The sequence below is a fragment of the Magnolia sinica genome, chromosome 1 (genome assembly GCF_029962835.1).
Source record: "Magnolia sinica isolate HGM2019 chromosome 1, MsV1, whole genome shotgun sequence".
In the NCBI taxonomy this organism is placed as follows: Eukaryota; Viridiplantae; Streptophyta; class Magnoliopsida; order Magnoliales; family Magnoliaceae; genus Magnolia; species Magnolia sinica.
Window position 1 is genome coordinate 35,631,607 of NC_080573.1, and position 24,647 is coordinate 35,656,253.

General features: G+C 37.8%; 1 long non-coding RNA gene across 1 annotated transcript in view; it reads left to right on the forward strand.

Annotated features, from left to right (window-relative positions):
• Nucleotides 1-24,436, forward strand: part of LOC131245618 (uncharacterized) — a 52,970-nt gene extending 28,534 nt beyond the window's left edge. The window contains exon 5 of the long non-coding RNA XR_009170926.1: nt 24,411-24,436. This is a non-coding gene — a long non-coding RNA (uncharacterized LOC131245618). The remainder of the gene's footprint in view (nt 1-24,410) is intronic.
• The last annotated feature ends 211 nt before the right edge of the window (nt 24,437-24,647 follow it).

The window sequence follows — 24,647 nt, forward strand, 5'->3', positions numbered from 1 at the left end:
TGATATCAAATATTCCTATTCTAGTTTGAATTGAACACTTTATATATGCAATTACTTTTAATGTTGCATGTGACTTGTCTTACCACTTTTGATTTCTTTATGGTGTATTTAAAGGTCGTCGAATTAGTGGCCATTTGCATAATATATTAAATGAAATTATCTGGTGGACTTGCTATCTTTTAGATCATTTGTTACCTTAGTGGCTTTTGGGATATTTCCTTTTCATCACATCCTTGAGATGGATTTGTTTGCCTTATGCGGCTTGATGTAATATTTGTCCTAAGTGTCTTTAAGGAACCATCTTCATATAACCTTGCGGTGATAAGTTTCACTTGTAGAACTATAATTGGCCACAAGTTGAGTAGGTCACCATTAAAACATCATGTTGTTAGTCTCATAAGCTAGGGATGGTGGAATGGGACACTATGCCTAAGCTGTCGGCCCATGCTAGGTGACCAACCCACCATAGTGACCTTTGAGCTTTTCTAAGTTGATTGTTTGAATTTGGAATAATAATGGTTGGGCTAATCATGCATTTTCATGGCATACGGTCTTTTCTGGATGACTAGTTCTCCTTGGGCATACCTTGAGTACTTTTCCGGGTGGATAGATCTCCTTGGGCGATCTATATATTATTATGGTATTTTCCAAGTGGTTAGTTCTCCTTGGGCATACCTTTATGTACTTTTTCAAGTGATTAACTCTCCTTGGGCGATCTATATATTATTATGGTCTTTTCCAGTTGGTTAGTTCTCCTTAGGCGTACAATTGTGTACTTTTCCGAGTGACTAATTCTCATTGGGCGATCTATATATCTTTGATCATTTTCGGGTGGCTAGTTCTCATTGGGCATACCTTTGCCTATTTTTTTGGGTGGCTACCTTTCTTTTGGCAACTGAATGCGCATCCCTAGATCTGTGAGCATATGCATGCATCCATGCATTTAAACAAGATTATTTTGTGTGATTTATTTAATGAATGCGTATCTGATGAACCTTATTTGATTTCTATTGTAATCATTATGTAATATTTGTTATACACTATCTATGATATCATCTGTAACACCCCGGTTCCCGGAAGTTGAGTACACTACTAGTTTTCCAAGAACCCGAGTGTTAAACTTTAAAATATCCCTCTTATACATACCTTGACTTTGGGAAACAAACTTATACAAATCACAAATGTCTTAAGTTAAATTGTTAGAGATTAGAGACTTGAACTTAGGTGAAACTTACATAGATTGGACAAATTTTGAAAACATAGAGACCTAAACTTAGGTCTTATTTAAAATTATGTAACCATTGAATGTATTTTGAATTCCCTCTAGACTTAGAGAAAGTTTGAGAACATAGAAATCTAAAGTTCCTTTTGAAATTATTATGATGGTCATTTAAGCTTATGTGAAACACCTATAAGTAATAAAGTTAAGAACATAGAACTTTAAAACTTAGGAACCATGTGTGAACAAATAACTGATATGATGCACATGAGATGGTATAAGAACATTCCTTGAACCTAACTTCTAAGGAACATAGGATTAAAATTATTTTTCTTTTATTTTCCTAGTTGGAAATAACATGGTCACAACACCTAACAAGTAAAACAGGCTTAGGCATTGTAGGTAACTCCCTACCTACCATATTATATATTAAATCAAATTTAAGCACTTCCCAAACTTAAGAATTGTACTAGGAACTACAATTTGAATTCTCTAATACATACTTCCAGACAAAGACAAAGCTTCTTATAAATTTTAGCACTTAAACTAGCTAGAGGTAAAGTTATAAAATATTGGGTAAATCTTCAACCTTAGGCTAGGTATATTTGGACTGGATTCGAGAATCTTGGAAAAATATAACGATGTTATTAGTTGTCACTTAAAGAAATTGTGATGCTAGAAAATACTATAGGAAATTATAAGGTTGTTGGACATTGAATTATATCCCTAATTTTAGTTCTTTAAAAAAAAAAAAATGAATTTCAATCTTTAATGAAACCACATATGATAATCGATTGGTTGGACTAGAGGCTTAAGGGCTATAGTAAATTTAGATATAACATGTATAAAAGGCAGTTTGAGATTTCACATTTAGTTAGATGAAAAATAGAATGTACCAGTATGGTAGTAAAAAGAGACATAATGTTATTATTAAATGTCACCTAAACAAACTTGTAAGTGCAATAAATACTATAGGAAATTGTGATGTCATTAGACATTTAAATACATCCCCACTTTTTATAGATGCTAAAAAGATCTTGAATCTCTAGAACTTATATACATTACTCGAATGGTTAGAGTAGGAGTATAAGAGTTGCAGTGGAAATATAGGTACATCTTGATTAAATCCAGGAAGCGATGATTGAGTCAATGTTTATTACTCGCCATGTTAATCGTTAGGACATAGGTTATCAAAAATCGAGGAGGAGATTTTCTTTAAGGGGTGTAGATTGTAACAACCCCATTTTATCATTAGTTAGTCGTATACATTTAGGCAGATACATAACCTTGATGAAAAGTAGTGAATTCTTAGAAACACCACAAATTAGATTATTCCTACTTGCGGAAGAAGAACTAAATTTCGGGGACAAAATTCTCTTTAAGGGTGATAGATTGTAACAACCCATACTTTTTAGTACTTGGGTGTTACCCTGTAACCAAACATAGTATAAATACAAACCTAGTTTAAGTGAACATATATGTTCATTCCAGTCTAGATCCAACCATTAAAAGCAACCCCCACCTATATCAAATTACCCACCTGTTGCTATTTAAGATAAACCATTGGATGTGTTGATGATTAGATTAGGAAAGAAATTGAACGTTAGACAACGTCCAGTTAGGCCGACTAAGTTGCGAAAATATCAGCTTCAGGACTTGAGTCACTTGATCCACCATTTCTTAGGACTGATGGTCAATAATTGGGTCATCCATCCCTGCAAATCACAAACTAAATTACCAAATTACGGAATCAACCGTACAATTTCAACTAGGATAAACTAGGGACCCTAAGAAACACTTGAAATGAAATTTGGGGTAATCTAACCATCGAATTGACAAAAACCAACAAGATAACTCAAATTGATTGAGCATGGCCCACCTAGACCTTGGATCTACGTCATCTTTGGCTGGATATCTTAACAAAACCCATAGAGTCTGATGGACAAACCTGAGCTGCCAAACTACCAGTGTGGACCTCACTTTGGGTGCGTGTACATAAAGTGCGCATGCATCGCAGCACAATAAACCTGTCAACATGGTCAAACCATGTTGACCTGATTAAATTTTGAAAAAAAGAAATTTTCTATCTTTTCAACTTCATTTTCCCGCCGAACGAGATTCGAATGGATGCCGTCTGTTTGCAGCTGTTGTGGCCCACCATCATAATCGTCTAGGACAATCCGAACCGTCCATCTTGAAGAATGGACGATTTTGACAGGACCCTGAGCACTTTTCACATTGAATCATGTGCGTCGTCGTTCAACTTTCAGCACCAATCAGACGTACATGCAATGCTTCCTAAAGCGTGATCTGAGTCACCCATGGGCCACAATAACTATCGGTCTCGATGATCCAAACCGTTCATCTCGTAGAGGACATAAAACAACTAAACCCCACCAAAATCTCACATTGATACATCTGTATGTGCACACCATTTCGAGCGCAAGACTGAGTACATGCGAGTGTTTTCCCAAATCAGAAATTCCATTGCGCTACCATGCTAGCTACGCACATGCGAAATCTCCTTCAATCTTAGCCCTCCACTCCAGCAAATCCTTACCTTCCATTCCACCTCAGTTTTAGGACATCTATAGCTAGCGTTTGAATCTCTCCGTGGCCGTCGCAAGTGGGATCAAACCTACTAAGCTAAATCACTAATCATCATGCAACTGGTGGGTCCCATAGTGATCTCTGATCAAATCCACACCGTCCATACGAAAGAAACCCAATGAATAAACTTCTGTTGATGATTCGCCATTAATGGCTGGTTCATCTTCTCCGTCTAGCTAGAAAACCCATCATCCTATAATGGGGCCCATTTTCTGATTAGGGCAGCACATCCGATGGGCCATGGTGCCAGAAGTACATCCATAATCTCCAATTATAATCATGCGTACATGATTCAACTTTAACATTTCAAAACGGCAAGGATTAAATAGCAAAAACTGTAAATAATCCCTTGATTAGTTATAATTTCGAATCGTTTAGAACAGACTAATAAAGCCTTATAAAAGGCGCCCTTTTAGGGCTTCCTTTTCAAAAATGGAAAGAGATAAAGAGAGAGAGAGAATAGGCGTCACTGCTAATGGAGTCGACTCGATTCGAGTCACTACAAAATCAGGGCCGAGTTCGTCTTGTTCAATTGCCGATCGCCTGCAGTGGAGAAGCAGGAGAAGATAAAGAGAAAGTAGAAAAGAAGAAGAAGAAGAAGGAAGAAGAGGAGAAACAACAAGAGAGAAAGAGGTGGCTGCTCATTGCACTAATCAGGTTACATCAATGCCGTCTCACCTCAGTAAGTTGTTCAATTTGAGTACAAACGTGGCTGGATGAGATGATGAGGAGGAAGAGGATACAGAGTAAGGGAGAGAGGACTCGATTTGGCAATGTCGTACTAAGTCAGCTCAGTTCAGCTAAGTTGAGTCTCTGAAATACTAGATCTATTGCTGGACATGGGAGAAAAAGAAAAGAAAAGAAAAAAGAGAAAGATGGCAATGGAGAGAGTGGGTAGAATGGAAGGAAGGGAAGGTCAGAGGGTTAGATGAGAGAGAAGAAATGAAGGCAACGATTGTTGAGTCGAGTTCATGACTCACCGGTCCAAGTTTGGACAGAATTTGGGCAGCGTCTGGCCCACATCCAGATCTATTTAGGTTGAGAATAGGAAAAGAGAAAGAGAAGCATGTAGAAATGGAAAGGAAGGAGGAAGAAGGGAGGAAGAAAGAAGAAGGGAGGAAGACCGAGTGACTCACCTAAGTCGACTCGACAGGTCAGCCCCTGAAACGCGTGAACTAGGCTTGATTTAAGTCAGTTCAACCCATCTTAGCTTCTTGCTGAGTCATGGAATTTTTTTACTCTAGGTAATAGCATGATTCATCACAATATATAAGCTATTCATGTTTTTATATTTCTATTGAGTTAAATTAATGAGTTTTTTTTTTTAATTAAATTGAAAATTGATTTGAATAAATCTGGGTCTCTCAGAATGATAGCTGATTTCGGTGGGTGAATTCAATCTAGCTTGCATACAAGGTTTGGACCGAGTTGTGTTCAAGTTGAGGCCGAATCGGGATAGAGTTGAGTCAAGTGAGTCACATCACAAAGTGAGTCCAACTCCATTACCTCATCATGCTAAATCAAGTTTAATGTCTTAAATTCTTGAATTCCTTCTCAAATATGAAATTTGAAGCCTCTAAGTTAGATCTTCCTTGTTCAAATTGATTTAAAATCAAGATGAATTCAAGTTAGAGTCAAAGTGAGTCAAATCGATCGTACAAGGTGAGTTGGCCTCTTAATTATTTTATTGGAATATTATTTAGAACTTGATCTAGGTTATTTAATACTATTTTCTGATTTTAATTTAGGAAATTCGAATTTCCCAATTTTCACCATTGAGTCTCATTTAAGTGAATTATATTGATTTGAATTGAACTCGAGTAAATGCTAGTTGACAGGACTTGATCTTAAGATTGGTTTTGGTGTTGCTAGCGACTTGTGTAGTGAGCCCACACTTCTAAGGTGATGATCACCCTTCAAGCTTTTCCTACATCATGATTGTTTTCTTAGTTCATTTATTTCACTAATTCCTTAATTTAATATTAACAGAAGATGATGATAAATGTTAGTTCCACTCGTATAATTCTTCATAGATGATTGATGGCTAGATTTAGAATTCAAGTATGATATCAAATATTCCTATTCTGGTTTGAATTGAACACTTTATATATGCAAGTACTTTTGATGTCGCACGTGACTTGTCTTACCACTTTTGATTTCTTTACGGTGTATTTAAAGGTCCTCGAATTAGTGGCCATTTGCGTAATAGATTAAATGAAATTATCTAGTTGACTTGCCATCTTTTGGATCATTTGTTGCCTATGTGGCTTTTGGAAGATTTTCTTTTTATCAAATCCTTGAGATGGATTTGTTTGCCCTATGAGGCTTGATGTATTATTTACCCTAAGTGGCTTTAAGGAACCATCTTCATTTAACCTTGCGATGATAAGTCTCACTTGTAGAACTATAATTGGCCACTAGTTGAGTAGGTCACCTTTAAAACATCCTGTTGTTAGTCTCATGAGCCAGGGATGGTGGAATCGGATACTATGCCTGAGTTGTCGGTCTATGCTGGGTGACTAACCCCCCATAGTGACCTTTGAGCTTTCCTAAATTGATTGTTTGAAAGTGGAATAATAATGGTTGGGCTAATCATGCATTTTCATGGCATACGGTCTTTTTTGGGTGACTAGTTCTCCTTGGGCGTACCTTGAGTACTTTTCCGGGTGGATAGATCTCCTTGGGCGATGTATATATTATTATGATCTTTTTCTGGTGGTTAGTTCTCCTTTGGTGTACCTTTGTGTACTTTTCCTGGTGACTAACTCTCCTTGGACAATTTGTATATTATTATGGTCTTTTCCGAGTAGTTAGTTCTCCTTGGGCGTACATTTTTGTACTTTTCTGGGTGACTAATTTTCCTTGAACGATCTATATATTTATGGTCTTTTCTAGGTGGCTAGTTCTCCTTGGACGTACCTTTGTATACTTTTTCGGGTGGTTAGTTCTCCCTAGGTGACCCTTTATTTTGACCGCTGAATGCACATGCCCAGATTTGTGAGCATATGCATGCATCCATGCATTTAAACAAGATAATTTTGTGTGATTTATTTAATGAATGCATATCTGATGAACCTTATCTGATTTCCATTGTAATCATTGTGTAGTATTTGTTATACACTGTCTCTGATAATTATGCATAATTATCTCGGTGATATGATAAATCTTTGAGATTATACCTCACTGGATGGCCATTGACACTATCAAACCATACTCAGTGTGCAGGAAATGCAGATGACGCGTATGCTGGTGTTTAGGGGGAATAGGAGGAGCTAGATGATCTTGTGACTCTCTATTCCTGATTTTATTTACAACTAAGTCATACTGTCATGTATTATTATAACTTAAGACATTAGTTTGTATAAGATCTCGGGTAGCCATTTGATTATTTAGTCATGTATATTTGGACTCCCTCTTATACTTGATTTGCTCATATTCCACTAGTTTATTAACCCTGATAAACAAAAAAAAAATGTAGGTGAAAATTTGTGATATTTTAAAAGTTAACACTCGGATTCTTGGAAAATGAGTAGTGTACTCGGCTTCTGAGTCAGCTTCTGAGAATCGAGGTGTTACAGGTACTGACATAAGAAAATTATTAGAAGCACTTGAATCATGGATCGATAGGCTAATGGAGACTAATTCATCCCAACTACAACCCAAATTACAAATACAGTGCAAGGAAACTAATTTCAACTTGACACATTGGAGAGATGAACCGCCAATTAATTTTGTTAATTACTCCTTTAGATTCCCTACTTATGATGAGAGAGTGGAGGCTAGTTCGTCTTAGCCACAACTCCATTTAGAAACACAATACGAGGAGAGTGATCCTAACTTGCTTATGGAGAACTTTGAAATTTAGAATAAGGAGTTGAAATCAATTAATGAGCATATGGCTCAATTTCCCGATGAGTCAATCTCAATGACGGTCCAAAGGAATAATTAAGAGACATTATTGGTTTTCAAATATAATGATATTGACACACTTCACTCACATGACACACTTGATTTTAATGATGAGAAAGAGGTTAGTTTATTCGAACATCAACCTAATTTAGGATTATAATGTGAGGAAAGCGATCTCATCACAAGTGTGTACTATATTGAATTAGACGACGATGAGTATTGGGATTCAATCTCAAGTTTGGCCCATAACAATGATCAAGAGGTACAGGAAGTTGTCGACCATAGTGATCTGCTCCACCTATCTGACATGGCTAATTTAACTGTGAAGGATGAACTACTTTCATCTCATCCTTCCAACCTTTGTGATGCATATTTAGACCACTCCCCTGAATTACTTATAAGATGGTTAGGGAGAGGGACGAATTGCCTGACGAGTTTTTAGAATTTGAAACCACCAAGTTGAGATCACCATCTGAACTATCAATTTTTGACGATTCAATGCCTTCTGAATAGCATCGATGATCGGAATTGTCACATCACTACTTCATCTACTGACCCTCAATCTGTCTATGCAGGGCAAGAGTAAGAGAGCATGCGTCCATCCACTTCCAGAGACAATGGAGTCCTTGAGCAGATCATCCCAAGCTTCAATGAGGAAAATGAGTCACTCTCAACTGAATTTCCCAAGTCTTTGGATGATTGCTTGGCACACATTACAGATTCAGACGATCCTATGATAAAAGAAATAGTGGATGTCATACAAATCAATACCTTGGTAATTGTCACTAACCAAAAGAACCCTTATTATGAAGCTCCTCCTTCCTCAGATCTTGAATGTCTATCATTAAAGGAGGAGGAGATAAAAATTGTACCAGAGTCTGAAACTTCAAAATGTGTCTATACTACATCACTTTTTGAGAATTTTTTTGAATTTCATCTATGTGTAGTCTCTGATTCACCATGGAATACTAACGTTGACACTTTTCCTGTTACAGGTGAATCATATATACTTTGGATACCTTAAGCGATTCAACGATAAATTTTTGCTGAGGTCCATCAATTTCTCTAAAAAGCCATGCTCCAGGGCATCCAAGCCTATTGCAAAAATGGCTTTTGGATGATCTTGTTAAGAAATCTTCTGAGAAATTTATCAAGATATTGGCCGGAAGATGTAATGCCCTGACTTTTCAAGACCCGAGTATACGACTCGTTTCTCAAAAACCCAAGTGTTAACTTATAGAGAGCCGAATTCGATCCATTTTTTTCTTTCATTCAGAGTTAGTAGTTAGCGTAAAATGGACAATCAAACGTCAAGGAAAATTTCATTATCATTTAAATATACAAGAAGCTGCCCATAATGACTTATATAAACCAATGCCTCAACATTAACAGTTTCATGAGTTACATACATGAAGAATAACTAAAAGTAGGTAAATGTAAGCCGCAAGACCCTGCAGCTCCTCTTGGCAAACCAGTCGTACATCCTTGGCACTTGTACACTGCTCTACATCAAGTCCAAACATATACATCATCTAGGCCACCTATTTTACTTGTACGATTATATATTTGATGGATGAGTGGCCAACTCAGTGTAAATTCCCCTCATGATTACACACTGCCGCATTAAGTAAGCATAGTTATAAAGCAAAACATATAAAACAATACATGATGTAAGTCTTATTAGATGCATGGATGCTTGAATGCAATCATCGCCCTAGGGATGCCATTCCTTGCGGATAATGGGCTCGTCACCCATGTAATCATCGACCTGGGAAAATCATCCACTTGGACAGAGGCTTGTCATCAACAAAAACATACTACGTGCGACGTAACAACTACATATCGTACATCATGTACATTAGTGATAGACGTTTTTTTGTACCATATATGCATGAATAGCCAAACCATTATTAGTCCAGTTACAACCAGCTAGTTTTAAATGAGCTCAAGGTCACTATGGGGGCTCGTCACCAGCGTAAGCTGACAGCTCGAGCATGGGTCCCATACCACCATCCCCAGCTCATGAAACTACCATCTTAGGATGTCTAATGGAAACTCGTCGACTAGTGGCCAATCATATTACAGTATATGAGGCTTACCATCGTATGGTTGCACAGTATAAAACATCGAACCTATATAGAAAAAATACCAAAACAAAGCCACATAGGACTAATATCAAAAGAAGCCACATAAGGTAATTATCAAAATAAGCCACATAGGGCGAGTATCGAAACCATGCGATAAAAGACTATCCTTGAAAACTATTTAGACACAACAACCCTTGGATAGTAGGCCCACATCAACATTTAATTTAAACCACCATTCAATAACCACTAAGTCGAAGGTCCATTACAATCACATTTAATCAAGTTACATCCCAAGTATGGGTGTACATTTATAAGTAGAGGTTTCCTAATGACGTACCAGTTTAAGTTCCATAAAAAATCCACAAGTAATTCATAAGCATGAGAAAATGTATAGGATAGATATCAGGCATGTAATCTAGCAGTTCAATTCCAACAATTAGCACATGTGACTATAAGATAAAAGATATCAATTATTAACTGAAATGTAAATAAAAACTATCACTTAAGCTAATGGAAAATGGAAAGCTCAAGGGGAAGAAATCATCACCTTATACTTTGAATTGCTAACTAACATTGCCAGGAAGCGCGTGCACCCTCAGAGTTGAGTCCTACCATGGATTGTGAAGTTATACATGAGATCAATGTTCTACCAAGTGTCTATGGTCAAGATTTATACAACCTGGGGTTTGGATTACTATTAGGGTTTTAGTATAGAATTAGGACTTCACCCTAGAGTTTAGTTATAGGCTTTAGATTTTAGGATTTATACGTTAATTAAAGTATAATCACAACATCACCACTATCCTTAATGATATGATTAAGGTTAGCTATGCGACGTTAATAATCCTCGCGATGTAGTAAATAGTATGATCTACTATCAATGATTGTACGTAAGATTGATAAATAAAGTACTAGTATTTAGTAACAGTGATCTTTATTTGTAATAAAAACTATTAGCATGGATAACCTACTAACGGTTAGGATCATAGCTTATGTTTTATATTACTTAGGTCTAGGCTGGATTTAGGGTTTGGACTTTAGTTGGTGTGAAAATAATTCTAATACAAATTTTAGTGATTATAAAATATCATTAACATTAGTGTTATGATTTATATTAGCCTACATGACACTAATAGTCATTATGATGAAATTGCACAGTATGCTCCAACATCAATATTAATATTTTAAGAACGGCAAAATAAGATACTAATATTTTAACAATGATAATTCTTATGTGTATTAACCAATGTTAGCATGGATAATTTACCAATGGTTTATATCGAAATTTATCAATCTTAAAATGATGATAATAATCATAATGATAATTGAAAATAGTTTCTGTTTAGAAAGAATAGGTGGGCTCACCGTAAGATGCAGTGTATTGAGTGTGACCCAAACTCAACAGGACTCACTTCAGCACTCAAGCTCAACCCCAGTAAAGCCTGGACGTGGCCTAAGCATGACCCGAACTCAACAGGACTCGATCCCAACCGAGTTGACTCAGACTCTCCCTTACTAGCTTTTCTTCTTCTCCTCCTTCCTTCCTTTCTTTTCTTCCTTTCCTTTCTTTTTCTCTTTATTTTGCTAGAAAGTCCAGCCACACCTAGACTAGACCCAAGTCTAGCTAGACTCAGTGGATTCCAGATGAGTTGACTCAGGACTCAACTCCCCCTCCTCGTCTTTCTTTCTCTTCCCTCCTTTCTCCCATTTCTTTCTCTTTTCTTCCTTCTCCTCCTGCTGTTGCTGGCGGTGTCTAACAATGGCCGGCATCCAGCCTGACTCAGCCCTGGTTGAGCTGAGTCAACTCAGCAAACTCACAAAACAGGTAGCAAGTTGGCGTGTTGACTCGGCATCAACCTGAGTCACCTCCCTCTCTTTCTCTTTTCTTTCTTTCTTTTCTTCTCATTCTTTCTGCTTCTCTTCTCCCCTTTCCAAGATTCATTCCATGGCCATCAAGGACCCGGACTCGGCCCATATTTAGACCGTGTTGGTGTGGCATGACAACAGCCGCACCACCCTACTTCTTCCTTCTTCTTTCTTTTTTTTTTCCTTTCTTCTCTTCTTACATCTACTGCAAGTCCAGCGGAGTCATTGGACTACCAGATTCGACCCGAATCGACTCGGTTTTGCGCCGCTTGAATGAGGAAGAAGCTCCACCATTAATGGTAGTTTTCAAACAGCAACGTTTCTCTTCAATCCATCCTCCATGGAAGTCTGGGATTGTAACGCCCTGAAATTCGGGGGTCGAGCATAACTCAGCTCCCGAGTTCCAAAACATCACTTATGCAACATATTTAATGATGGATGTATGTTGACTGTATTAGTGCATAAAACATGGAATAGATTAAGCCAAAACACAGATATAATTCAGGGATAAGTGAATAAAGCAAGCGGAAGACTTATAGAAAAATATGTGTACAAGTGTAAATCCCTTAAGTACATATACAAACCAGGTCGTATGAAAGTGTTACTTAACAAAATTATAAGTATCAAGTTACATCATTTAAAATCTCAAAAATAATCCCATAATCCCGCGCATCAGGCCAAGGCTCGCTAGAACCCATCTGAAAACTGCATATACGAGAAAGCAGCCTCATCATCATCCATCTCCCGCTCTGCCTCAGAAGTCGCATCCACATCTGCAACATCAGAACCTAAGACAGAGTCTGGTGGGTGTTTAACACCGCCCCAGAAATGTGGGAGTGAGTGATCAACTCAGTGGAACAATAAGGCACTGGTTAACATGTTATCAATTCAATCAAATAGTAATGATAAAGCAAAATAATTAAATAAATCCTAAGTACTCTTGTTAATGCAAGGATGTATGCAATATGATGCGTGCCCTCACGCATACACCCTCAGCGTCTTCATCTTACGTTACGCATGACACCACCTCAAAGTGCGCCACATCTACAAAGCACATGCAAATGCGGTGCATGGATAAAATTACCAAGTTGTTATTAGTCATTTTCATACAGCAGGATTGGGAAGCTAAGATACCTTCCTCATGTCACCATCCAAACAGTGATCCATTCTAGGGTCGTCAATCCTAGACATCTCATACGATCATATAGTTGAGGTCGTAGCAAAGGGCTCATCACCAATCAATGCACGCCTTTCACACCTTTACTGCCACAGTTCGGTTCGTCACCTCCTTGCGGTATCCAGGTATGCTCGAGGTCACTACAAAGGGCTCGTCACCAATCAATGTAGGCCAACAGCACGAATATAGTGTCGCATACCACCATAATCGGCTCACGAGTTTAGTTACTCACTGGTCACTACGGGGAGGCTCGTCACCCCAGCGTAGGCCGATAGCTCGACCACGATGTCCCATACCACCATGTTCGGCTCATGAGTCTTAGAGGATCAAGTACCATGGTTAATAGGATTTCACTGGTAAGTTCGGTACCCTATATTCAAACAGTAGCGTCTAATACATGGTGAACATATATCAGACAATCGGGTTACTTGACGAAGTTGACTAGCATGAGCGTACGTTGAGTTGGACGACATAGAGTGCGCAAACACTCCGCGTGGCCAAACCACTGCCGCCAACTCTAATACGGCTTGGGTTCGTCTAATACGTCCTACGTGGCAAAAGCAATCTCAACCACGAACATAGGGTCGATTACTGATTTCCTGGACTAATGCATAGTCCCAAACACATTACACTACTACAGATGTATGAATTGAATGTAGAACAGTAAAGGAAACAACAACTTAAATCAAGTGGTACTCAAGCATCTGAAGAATATCAACTTAACATAAATGTAAGCATAAGTAATGCTTGAATTTAAATAACATGGAATGTAACTTGCATAAAGGAAATCATGCACATCAATAGGGGTGTTGAGAATCACTTCTCAACGCCCGCAATTAGTGTAATAAGTTACACTTTAGATCATTCATGCATTTCTACAAACACTTAAAATACATGGCACAACATACATGACGTATGTTAAAATACATGCATTTGGACAATTCCTTTTACCAAGGAGTTGTCATATACACATCTAGCATGCATACATGACAAATAATCATGGCAAACACAAGTGCATAATTTATACGTATACGGTACTTTATACATACACATAAAATACACAAATCTCAATATAACACATGCATATCAGGAATGCAACATAAATACAACATTTGGCATGTGAAATCTCATCCATAACAAGAATAAATCATTCACTGGCATTGAAAGCCTTGAAAACCATAACCTATACACTTAAAGTCCGCACCTTAAGCAAGGAAAGAAACACCGAACTGATTTAGATGAGTTATCTTCGTCAACGGCGATAGAATACCCTAAAACAAGGATAGAAATGAGATACAACAACACCAAGACTAATCTAAGCTCTAACACAGATTAGGGTTAGGTTAACTTACCCCAAAATGAACTCAGAATCGTCAGAATAACGATTTAAAGTGAAGGTTCAAGGATGAAGAAGAACAGGAAAGAATCCAAGATGATTCACCAACTTCTCTCTCACTTTCTCTCTCTTTTCCACTCTCTTTCCAAGCTAGGGTTAGAGAAAAATCGTATGGAAAAGAGAGCTAGGGTTTAAGGACTATAAATAGGCCTATAATTGATGAAAATAACCCCAGGGTCAAGGTATACTTAGGGTATAACCAAAACCCGACTCTCGCAATCCAACGAAACACTTCTGGTGGGCCTATAACCACGAAAGGTCGGACTTAAGCTCATTGACCATGGATCTAGGTCAGGCTGAGTTTTCGTACCGACCGGCTCTTCAGATCGGCCGTGGCGGACCACACTCAATTCAATGGTCACGGAATCTCGATCAGGTCCACAAGCACAAAGATATGCCTGGGCCACCTTCCCTGATCAGAGGGTAAAATTGGGTCAGAATCCAACGGTCAGATAGCTTAAAATCATCGCGCAAGCGACACGACTCAGATTCATAAAAGCTTATTAAATATCCAACCGTTCTCACACTCTTCACTCCAAACTCAATCAAATCGACCCAGAACATCACATGGACTTGATTTTCGAGGTGATGGTCAAGCCCAACTCGGTGACCGCAACAACCTAAGATCATCGCCATCGGACTTTTGACGCACGGTTCAGGTCCGATCCAGATCTTCCAAAAATTCTCCAGAACAACTGAATTTAGTGATGGATCCCAGATTTCAGAGCAACATAGCGCTAACTAATCTACAAGTTTAGAGCCATGCAGATACAATTTAAAGTGATTGATGCGAATTTCACAAGCAATCGAGTATAACGCTAATTACCCCAAAAATAACTACTTAAGGAAAGATTAGCACAAAAATTTCCAAGGTCGTTACAGGGATGGCTCCAAAGAACTCGTGGAGGAGAGAAATCGAAGGTTGGAAGGGTTTTGGGTGGTGCTTTTGGATAGAGAAGGAAATGACTGGTTCTCCCTCTTATCCCCTTTTCTTTTCTAAAGACCTATCTAAGATGGATAGGATCTCTTTAGAATGGACGGTCGGGATGGAGAAAGAGCAGCTTATGCAGATCGTGCCAACTGGCCTGCTAAAACAACATTTATTTTTTGAACCAATGTGCTTTCAAGTCCTGTTTGCGCTGACGTTCGTGTGCATGCATGGTTACATGATCGCGTATGGAAGACATGGTTTTAGTTAGAGCCATGTTGCACACAAGATGGACGGTTTTGATCAATCGTGGGAGCTATGATGGTGGGCCACAGTGTGAAGGAAACGGACGTTTTCCATCTGCTGATGAAACCGAATGGAGAGAGAATCTCTCTCTATTTATGGAAACCTCGAGTCAGTGCCCATTTTATTGCTCAAGCGGTCTGGTGCGCGTCCTATACGCTGGCTGAGATGGACAAGCACCTCATTGTGGGGTCCATTGTGATGTTTGTAGAGATCCACTCCGTCCATGATGTTCTATAGCTCAGCTAAGCCATCTTGACTGAAGGTGTGGCAAATCCAATGCTTAGGTGGGCCAAACTAATGGAACTAGGGTCCTTTAGTGTCGATTGCATTAATCCGATGATCGAACAGGTCCCAACTTGACCATCAACGGTCAGAACGTCCTACTGGGTCGTTTGCATCTTCAAGACTTGTTACTATCCATATAATAATATTGATTTTATTTTATTTTATTTTATTATGTGTATATATATATATTTATTATATATTTTTTTGACATGTTGTGGTCCCACCCTGTAGGTTATTAGGAATGTCCATCTCATGAATTTACGTGATTAGATATTTAATTATTATTACTTATACATGGTTATTTATTTATCTTTTTATTGTACCTATGTGTAAGATGTGGGACTACCCGTTATGTATTACTTAGCTACATATCCTAATGTTAGGGCTTCTTTTCATTAAAGTGGGCCATGCCACACAAATTTCTAGTTACTAAATGACAGTTTAGGGAGCATTCAAACAATCCAGGAATTGGATTGACCAACATTAAATTTTCAATAACCATTGGGATCTTAAAGAACATTTAGGTGTGATTAGGGGGTTGGATACGAACTAGGATAACCTGATTGCATTTAAGAATGATGGGCCTTACAATGGTAGCCCTGATGGTCAGTTTTTTACTAGAATGCACATGAACGTTCACTTAAGCTAGATTTGTACTTACACTAAATAGGGTTAGCCGGTAGCACCCGAGTACCGGAAGTACGGGGTGTTACAAAAGAGGAACATTGCATCATGACTGAGTAACTTTTCCCCTACTTTCATAGGACTAGGGTAGTTAGCTTTTTGTCATTTTAGGATAGTCAACTTTATTCCGTTAAGATAGTTTGCTTTCCAGTGGTTTTATGATAGTTTATTTTTATTGGTTTCACTCTTATGCCGACCCACTCTCACACTAAGATCTCTTTGGAAAAAGCCTCGTAATTCCTTCATCAAGTGCTATTTTTCCATCACTTCTCCTTCAAGTTCAATATCTCACACGCATTGCATGCTTATATCTTTTACATTGAGGATACTGTAGATTTTAAGTTAGGGATGTGAGATTAGGTTACCTAATCAATATTTTCTTAGTCTTGAGCAAAAATTGTGAAAATTTTTGAAATTTTTTATGGAAATTCTTGTGAATTCGAAGTGATTTTGAAGGATATTCTTGATTTAGAAATATGAGATACTTAATGTTGGTGATTTATGACTCTTGGATTCAGTCGCTTGTTAGATTTCACAGTTAAGTTTGAATTAGTAATCCATGATTAGAAGACTTAAACATTGATTGAGTCATGATTTCACATGTCACAATTAGCTTACACATTAAAGCTTCAGGTCGATATTGAATTGTTAACTTGGTAATCACTAAGCATGGAAGGAGCTAACCTGGGAAATTTGTTCATCATGTTCAATAAGAGGAATCGAAAAAAAAAGGAAGAGAAAAAGAGAATATTCAGCTGAAAAATAGTTGTGGTAAAAAAGGGCTATCTATTAAAGATCTATAAAAAGGTTGACATAACGTGAAAGCCATCGATGGAAAAATCAAAAGTTGGAAGAATAAAAATTTGAACTATAAGGCAAGTTTTGGTTTACGTTATGGTTATCCTGATGCTCTTTTGATTATCAATGTTATCATGAAATAGAAAATTGAACCTTTGATTGTGATAAGTTTAGGTTGCACTATACACCCATGGAACTCAATGTTTAGAATTGTTCTAATCGATGGATTAATACTTTGAACTTGACCATAAAGTTTACTATGCACTTGAGTTTAGGAGAAGGTAATGCCCAACATTAATGTATTGTGGAATCCTAATGCTTTTCAAAAATCACTTTAATTTATAAAAATTATCATGTGGTTCTCAACTTATTTTTTTTGCATACTTTGCTCGGGACTAGCAAAATGCTAGTTGGGGATTGTGTTAACGGTCAAATATTGCATATTAGACCCCAGTTATTGCCTGATTTTGCGAACATGATACTGTTTAGCGTCCTATGTTAATCGTGTTTGTATTACAAGGTGAATTTAGGAGCCTGGATGAAAAAAGGGAACTAAAAGCATGGATTTAATTCTTAGAAATCACCAAGGCAAGGGACAAATCCCAGGAGACATAGATCGAAGAATTTAAACGCCAGAGATCCAAGAAAATCAAGTGATCAATGCTAAAAAGGCCTGAAAATCATTCAGAATGCAAGATCATATGGTTCTCACCATCCGTTTGGTTCGAAACTTTATATCTGGCCTAAGGACCCTAAATTAACCATACACGTCGAATTTCAACCCTTAGATTCTTATGAAAGTGGCCCAATGGTCAGATCAGCCCATGAATCATCGATCTGAGGCCCATCTGATATCTTGATATGCTTCAATTTTCATCCTAACCCCTTAATGAGGTGATAAATTGGATGGACGGAGCGGATTGCTTATAAACATCATAGTGGACCCCACACGCGATGTGCGTGTACATAACGCGCACCGCACATGCACTGCAACGGACGGTCAGCCTGGTCAAAGTCGAGCTGACCTGTCCTTCTTCACATAAGCATCCAGTGGACAGACATTGGCTGACTGGGCTTAATCAATGGGCCTCCATGCTCATCCCAATGGATGATTGGGACCGTCTATTCACTCCAGGGGTGGCCACAACCCTCACCAAGGTTTCCTGTCAGCCCCATGCACACGTACACACGTAGATCGTTGTCAAATGGAGGATGAACAATGAGGTGATTTGATATAGTGGGCCACACCAAAACTTAAGCAAAAGTACCCATTCCCAACTAGTTTTTCACCAGGAATCCAATGGATGGGATGGATTTCCCCGAAAACATCGTTGTGGGGCCCACTGAGCACGTCAGCGCAAGAAAATTCGCTGGTACGTGCGAACGCATGGCCGACCTCCATGGGCCATTGTGTGATCGTACCGGTGGTCAGATGCAAGATCTGGACCATCCATAAGAGAGAGAGAGGGCAGCCACGATCACCACCATGGAGCTAGATGGACCGTATGGTGATTTTATTAGCAAAAATGTCCTCTAAACGTGACTTGGTACGGTTTTCTTCTCTTGCTACAGAAAGAGCTTATGTACTCCACTGACTGCGTTCGGCCGACGTAGGACTTCCTTTGGCTATAAAAAGGAGAAGAATGTGGAGAGGAGGGGACATCGAGGCGACGTGGCAAGTGAGAAAGGATAAGAGAGAGACACTGACTGCCGGTTGGAGGGCGCTCTTTTTCTTCCTTCTTTAGCTTTTCTTTTAATGTTTTAATTAAGAGATTCTTAGCTTAATCATGATGATCATTGGCTAAAACTCTTAGCTAGTGCTAAGAGGTGAAGCTTGTAGTGTGATGGGGAGTTTTCTACGGTTTTGATTTATGTTTAAGAACCCTCTTTGATTGTAGTTTAATTATATGGAATGTTTCTATTCTTTAATGGTTTATTGTGATGTAAATTTCAATGGTTCTGTGATGGCTCTGAGCATGTTCGGTTCATTATAGGGATTATGAATGTGGGAGCCGTATTGTTCACCATCGCCTCATGGGCATGGTTGGATGATGGAATCCCACCTAATGTTCATAACTCTCTATGATTGGATGTGGATTGGTTAAATTCTGTTGTTTGCTTTGTTTTATGGGCATGGTTTTATGATGGAATCAATTCTGATTCTCATACCTATTTTCTATTGAAAACTAGATCAAAGGAAGTTCATAGTTGATTTTTAATGAATTATCTTACAATTCGATGAATATGGGACTCTGATTCAAGTTTTGTTCTTGAATCAAGCATAGATCTCCCTGATCTTTATAAGTGGATCATTGGGACCCTAGTTATCACCTTTAATTTTGCAAGTTTTAGTTAAATAATTCACCATTATTCTCATACATTCTTCTGATTTATATTACATCTTCTTCTAGTTCTAGTTCAAGTTACTTTCAGAATACATATAAGGTTCAGTCCTTATGGATTCGACCTCCGTCTTATCGAGATTATTACTACATCACTACCCTATACTTGGGGTGTGAATAGTTGTAATCTTATGCACGATTGTTAAGTGCAAGTGACGCTAGGACGCAGCAGTGCTAAAGTGTGCAGTGATCTTCTTGGAGTTTCATTATGCCTGTATATTTCCCTTCCGTACTATACTCAAATGGTTTATTACAGTGGATATGTGGTGATGTTGTTTTGTGACTTGATTATACTTGTGGTTATACTCCTTTACCAAAAAATATTCATATTAAAAATCCTCCTTGTAGGATGCAAGGATCGAAATCTGGCATATGGGTGCCGGGAGCAGAGAATGAGGTACTACGGATGCTTTCGACGCTGGATTCAGCGATCAGGCATTTGGTGAGCCCAGTTTCCTAGTTTAGGGTCTGACAATAGGCTTTTTAGTCCTTCTCGAATGAAATGATTGCGTGATTGAGGCGAGACTGCGTTTCGTGATGTTTCACATAATCAACCCTCTAACTGTACTTGACGGGACGATACTTCTTAAGGGAGGATATCGAACTATTCGTCTTCTAGATCTCACTGCTATCCATCATTCCTCATCCTACGGTACTATTAGTGAAGTGAAGACCATTCCAGATGTCACCTGACATTGCCTATCCTTGATCATAACTGATTTAACATTCTCTATTTTTTTGTAGTAGTGATCGCGTATTGTCAATATAATCCACAATGAATCCATTAGGTATGGAGTAAACCACTATGTCAGTCAGGAGAAAAGCCATTGTGGTTGTGTAAGGACAGAATACATGTTATTCAAAATAAAGCATTAATTACTTTAATTAAATCAATTTGTACTTTATTTTAGAGATGAAGGGGAGGATTTTCCCGTTGAGAGTCACTATTTTGGTGCAATTACGGCATCGATGGATGATAATCATTCTCTAAACAATTTCTAAGTTAATATTGAATGAGTTATTATTCCTCAGTGGAGTTGCCATTTTGTTTTAATAAGAAACAAATGTGTTTTGACAGGGGAATTTTTATTCAATAATTAATAAAGAAAATAGAAGAACATTCATCATTAAAGATTTCATTAATTCTGAGTTTCAATTACATCCTCATGTTTCCCTTGATTCTGAACAAATTACAATGAATTAGTGCAATGAAAGAAATGAGAATCAGTTCAATAGCGATTTCGACAGTATTTCAACGTATCTGGTGTTTGTCAGAGCAATAGAGGGGTTGTGCGGATCCAAGATCCCTTGTTTCGAACTTACATTTAAGAGGTATATGCATTAGAAGTTGAACTTTGAAGGGAACCCACAAAATTACAAAGCACAGGGCTATGGAGGCCTTTTATTGCGTGGGCATCCAACACATCACTGTTACACGGGAGCGCGTAACACACTCCTGTTGTGTGGGCATGCAACAAGCATGGTGCCTTCCCCTTACCTCCTCCTCTCTCTCTCTCTCCTTGCTCTTTGCACCACTCCAAAACTTCTGATGATGCAAATGAGAGGGGGAGGGGGTATTTATAGGCTTTCATACATGTGAAGCCTTGATCTATGTGCACGGGCCCCATTTCGCTCAACGGGGCCCATTTCGCTCAACAAATCCTATGGACCCACGCAACAAACCCACGCAACAGGTCTTTTCACGCAACTAGCCTGCGGAATAAGTTTGTTTCTGCACAACTGTCCTTTGTGAAGTCTGTTTACGCGCAACTACACTCTGTGAAGTCTATTTTCGCACAAATGCACTCTTGATGTCTATTTCTATAGCACAAGGACTGGGAAGTCTATTTCTGCAAAATAGGGATTGGGTCATCTATTTCTACAGCATTTTTTGTGCACCAACAACGATATCATTATATTCATGAATTGGTTGAAAACAAGACTTTCATTTAGAATACATTAATATTGAGAAACAACTTGCAGACATTCTAACAAAACCGCTAGACAATGTCACATTCTCCAATTAAAAAATGATATTGGATTATGTTGTATTACTTAATTAATCTTCCTTTATTACAATTTATTTATTATTTTTTTTGTTTTCTTATATATATATATATATATTTGCACAAAAAGAGAAATAATAAAATAATAATAAATAAAAATTTTAGGGATTATTCGGCCAGCCCATAGCATATCGACCAGTACGGCTAGCCGAGCACCCACCCGAGCTAGTCGAATCGGGCGCGGATTGAACAAAAAGGGAGAAAACCCCAAAATTGCTCATTTCCACTTCTTTGGCTCGCTGGTGCTTTCTTCGGCCACTCATCTCTCTAGCCTCCTTGTAAGTGGTTTATTTGCTATTTCCTTCTAGATTTAAGTTCTTAGTTGTGCTTTATTGGTGAATCTTTCAATTTCTTTGAATCTAAAACCTTCATTTTGGTGGAGTTACTTTAAAAATCTGATCTACTCAAACCCATCACCAACTTTGTTATTCTTTGTTCATTTTCTTCCATAGAACATCGGATTAGACATACCATTTGTAAACCGCATTCCGGTTCTTCATCACACTCTATTCCTTAAGTTGTGCAGTCCATACCATTCATAGATTGCATTCTAGTTCCTCAGCCCACTCCATTCCTTGAAATGAAATTTCCACTCTTGAAGCATCATTATTGAGTGATTAATTAATCTTGATCAAATCACTTAATATGGTTTATTTAATTTTCTCTCCAAGGTAGGATGGGAGAAAATTCTAATATGGGGCGGTGCGACTTAACGATTCATTGCGCAAGGGATGTACGCATCCACAAATGAAGTTTCTTCCGATAATCTATCTATTAACATTCAATTTATGGAAGAAACTATCATCAAAACACCCTCCATCATATCCGTAAGTGTTAGCCACACTTTTTTTTGTCAAATTTTGATGAGACAAAACAACTTATGATATGGTTCACCTTCAAGTGAATCAAGATGGAAAGCTCACCTTTAAGTAAATCAAGATGGAAAGTTCACTTTCAAATATAAGTCATGAAGTTGGAAAATGCAAGCTTAAGTACAAGTTATGATGTTGGAAAGTTCAAGATAAAATGAGTTCAAGTTCTACTACAGTTATAGTAGAAGATCAAGCTCCACCTTCGACTACACTTCGAGTATAAGATCAACTATGGTTTAATGAAGATTCAAGCTTTACACTTCAATGTATAGTCTTCTTAGGTATAATAGACCTTAGAAAGACCTTAGACTTAGGTGCTTTTAAAGCCATATGTGCTTTTATACTTTAGTTAAGCTTAAGTTCGACTAGTCTAGGCCTTGGTACGACTAGTCTAAGTTGTGGCTTGACCAGTCTAAGATAATCTTCGACCAGTCCAAGTTTAAAATCTAAAAATGGATATTTCTGGTGACCAGTCGAGGGTTGCTCAATTCGAAGTCTAGCAACTAAAATTCGACACTTTCGAGTAGTTGTAGCCCATGCTCGACTATTCGAGCAGGGCCTTCAACTAGTCGAAGAACAGTTTTATCCGATCGCGCCCAAAATTTGAAATTTTGTTAGATCTTAGATGAGTCGAAGGAGACCTTAGACGAGTTGAAGCAACATCATTTCTAACTATAAATAAAGGCCTTCTCTCATCCTGAAATTACTCATCCAAGCTAGAAAAATCCTTCACTAAGAAAGAGAGAAGTCCCCACTATCTTTAAGCAATTGCACGATATTTTAATATTTTGTTTATATAAATTTTTATTTTAATTCCTTGATCTCTTTTCATGAATCTTATTCTTTAAATAGAGTAATTACTCTTCTTTGAGATCTTAAGAAATTCAAACAAGTAGCCTTTGGTTTGAATTAATTTAAAATCAATCTAGAACCTCGAACCCTTATTTGTGTTAATGGACATTGAACATTTTACTTCAAGTGAAGCGGTTCTACCGGCTACATCAAAAATGTCTTCAAAGAGAAGATACGTATAATTCTATTCTTTGTATTTTTGTTTCTCTGAGATAGCTAGAAAATCTCATGTGTTGGTTATGACTGGGATAGCTAGAAAATCTCGGTGTGGGGTTTTTGTTTGTAATAGCCCTTTAAAATCACAACTGTATAACGTTTGAAGGTGAACTTGTGAAAACACTATTTTTAGTGAACGCTAATATCACATGGGTTATGATTATTGGGAGTGGAGTAGGTGTGGCTATTTGAAAACAGCCGGTGTACACACCAAACCACTATAACTCCTTGTGTTGTGGTCAATGTTTAATTTTTGTATCTGTGGTGAATGGTTGTAACTCTTTATTTCATCACTTGTGGATGGCTATAATAGATAGGTTTATTATCTCTTGCTTGGTTTGAAGTCTTGATCCTTACAAACGTTCATGAAAATAGGATGTCCTACCTAAAACTTTGTTTTTGGTGTAAGGTTGTCCTAGGAAGTAAGTTCGAATCAACTTTTCAATACTAGTGTTATTGAGATCTGTAATTTATTCTTATTTATTTATTATTTTAGTTCTTTAAGTTTTTATTTGGCATAGTCTTATTCACCCACCCCCCTCTCGAACTATTAAGCTCACCTTTTTCAATATCATTTGTTATAGACATTGAGATGGTGGATGACGGGTTACCTATCGCACCCCTTTTTTAAGGTATGTGTTAAGTGGCAAATATTGCATATTTTTCCCCATTTATGTCTTGGTATTATGAACATGATAATGCTTAATTGTATATTTTATACATTTTTATCTTACAAGGTGAGTTTAAGAACTTGGATTGAAAAGAATGTTAAAAGCATGGATTTGATGCTCAAGAATCACCAAGGCAAGGAATGGATCTTAGGAGACAAAGATTGAAGATTTCAAGACCTCGATATTCACGAAAACCAAGTGGAGAAAGAAGGAAGTTGAAAGAACAAAGTGCAGAAATTCACTTCACCGTCTATGTCATCGATTATGGTTTGATGACATCGAAGCCAGTGTTCGATGATATCG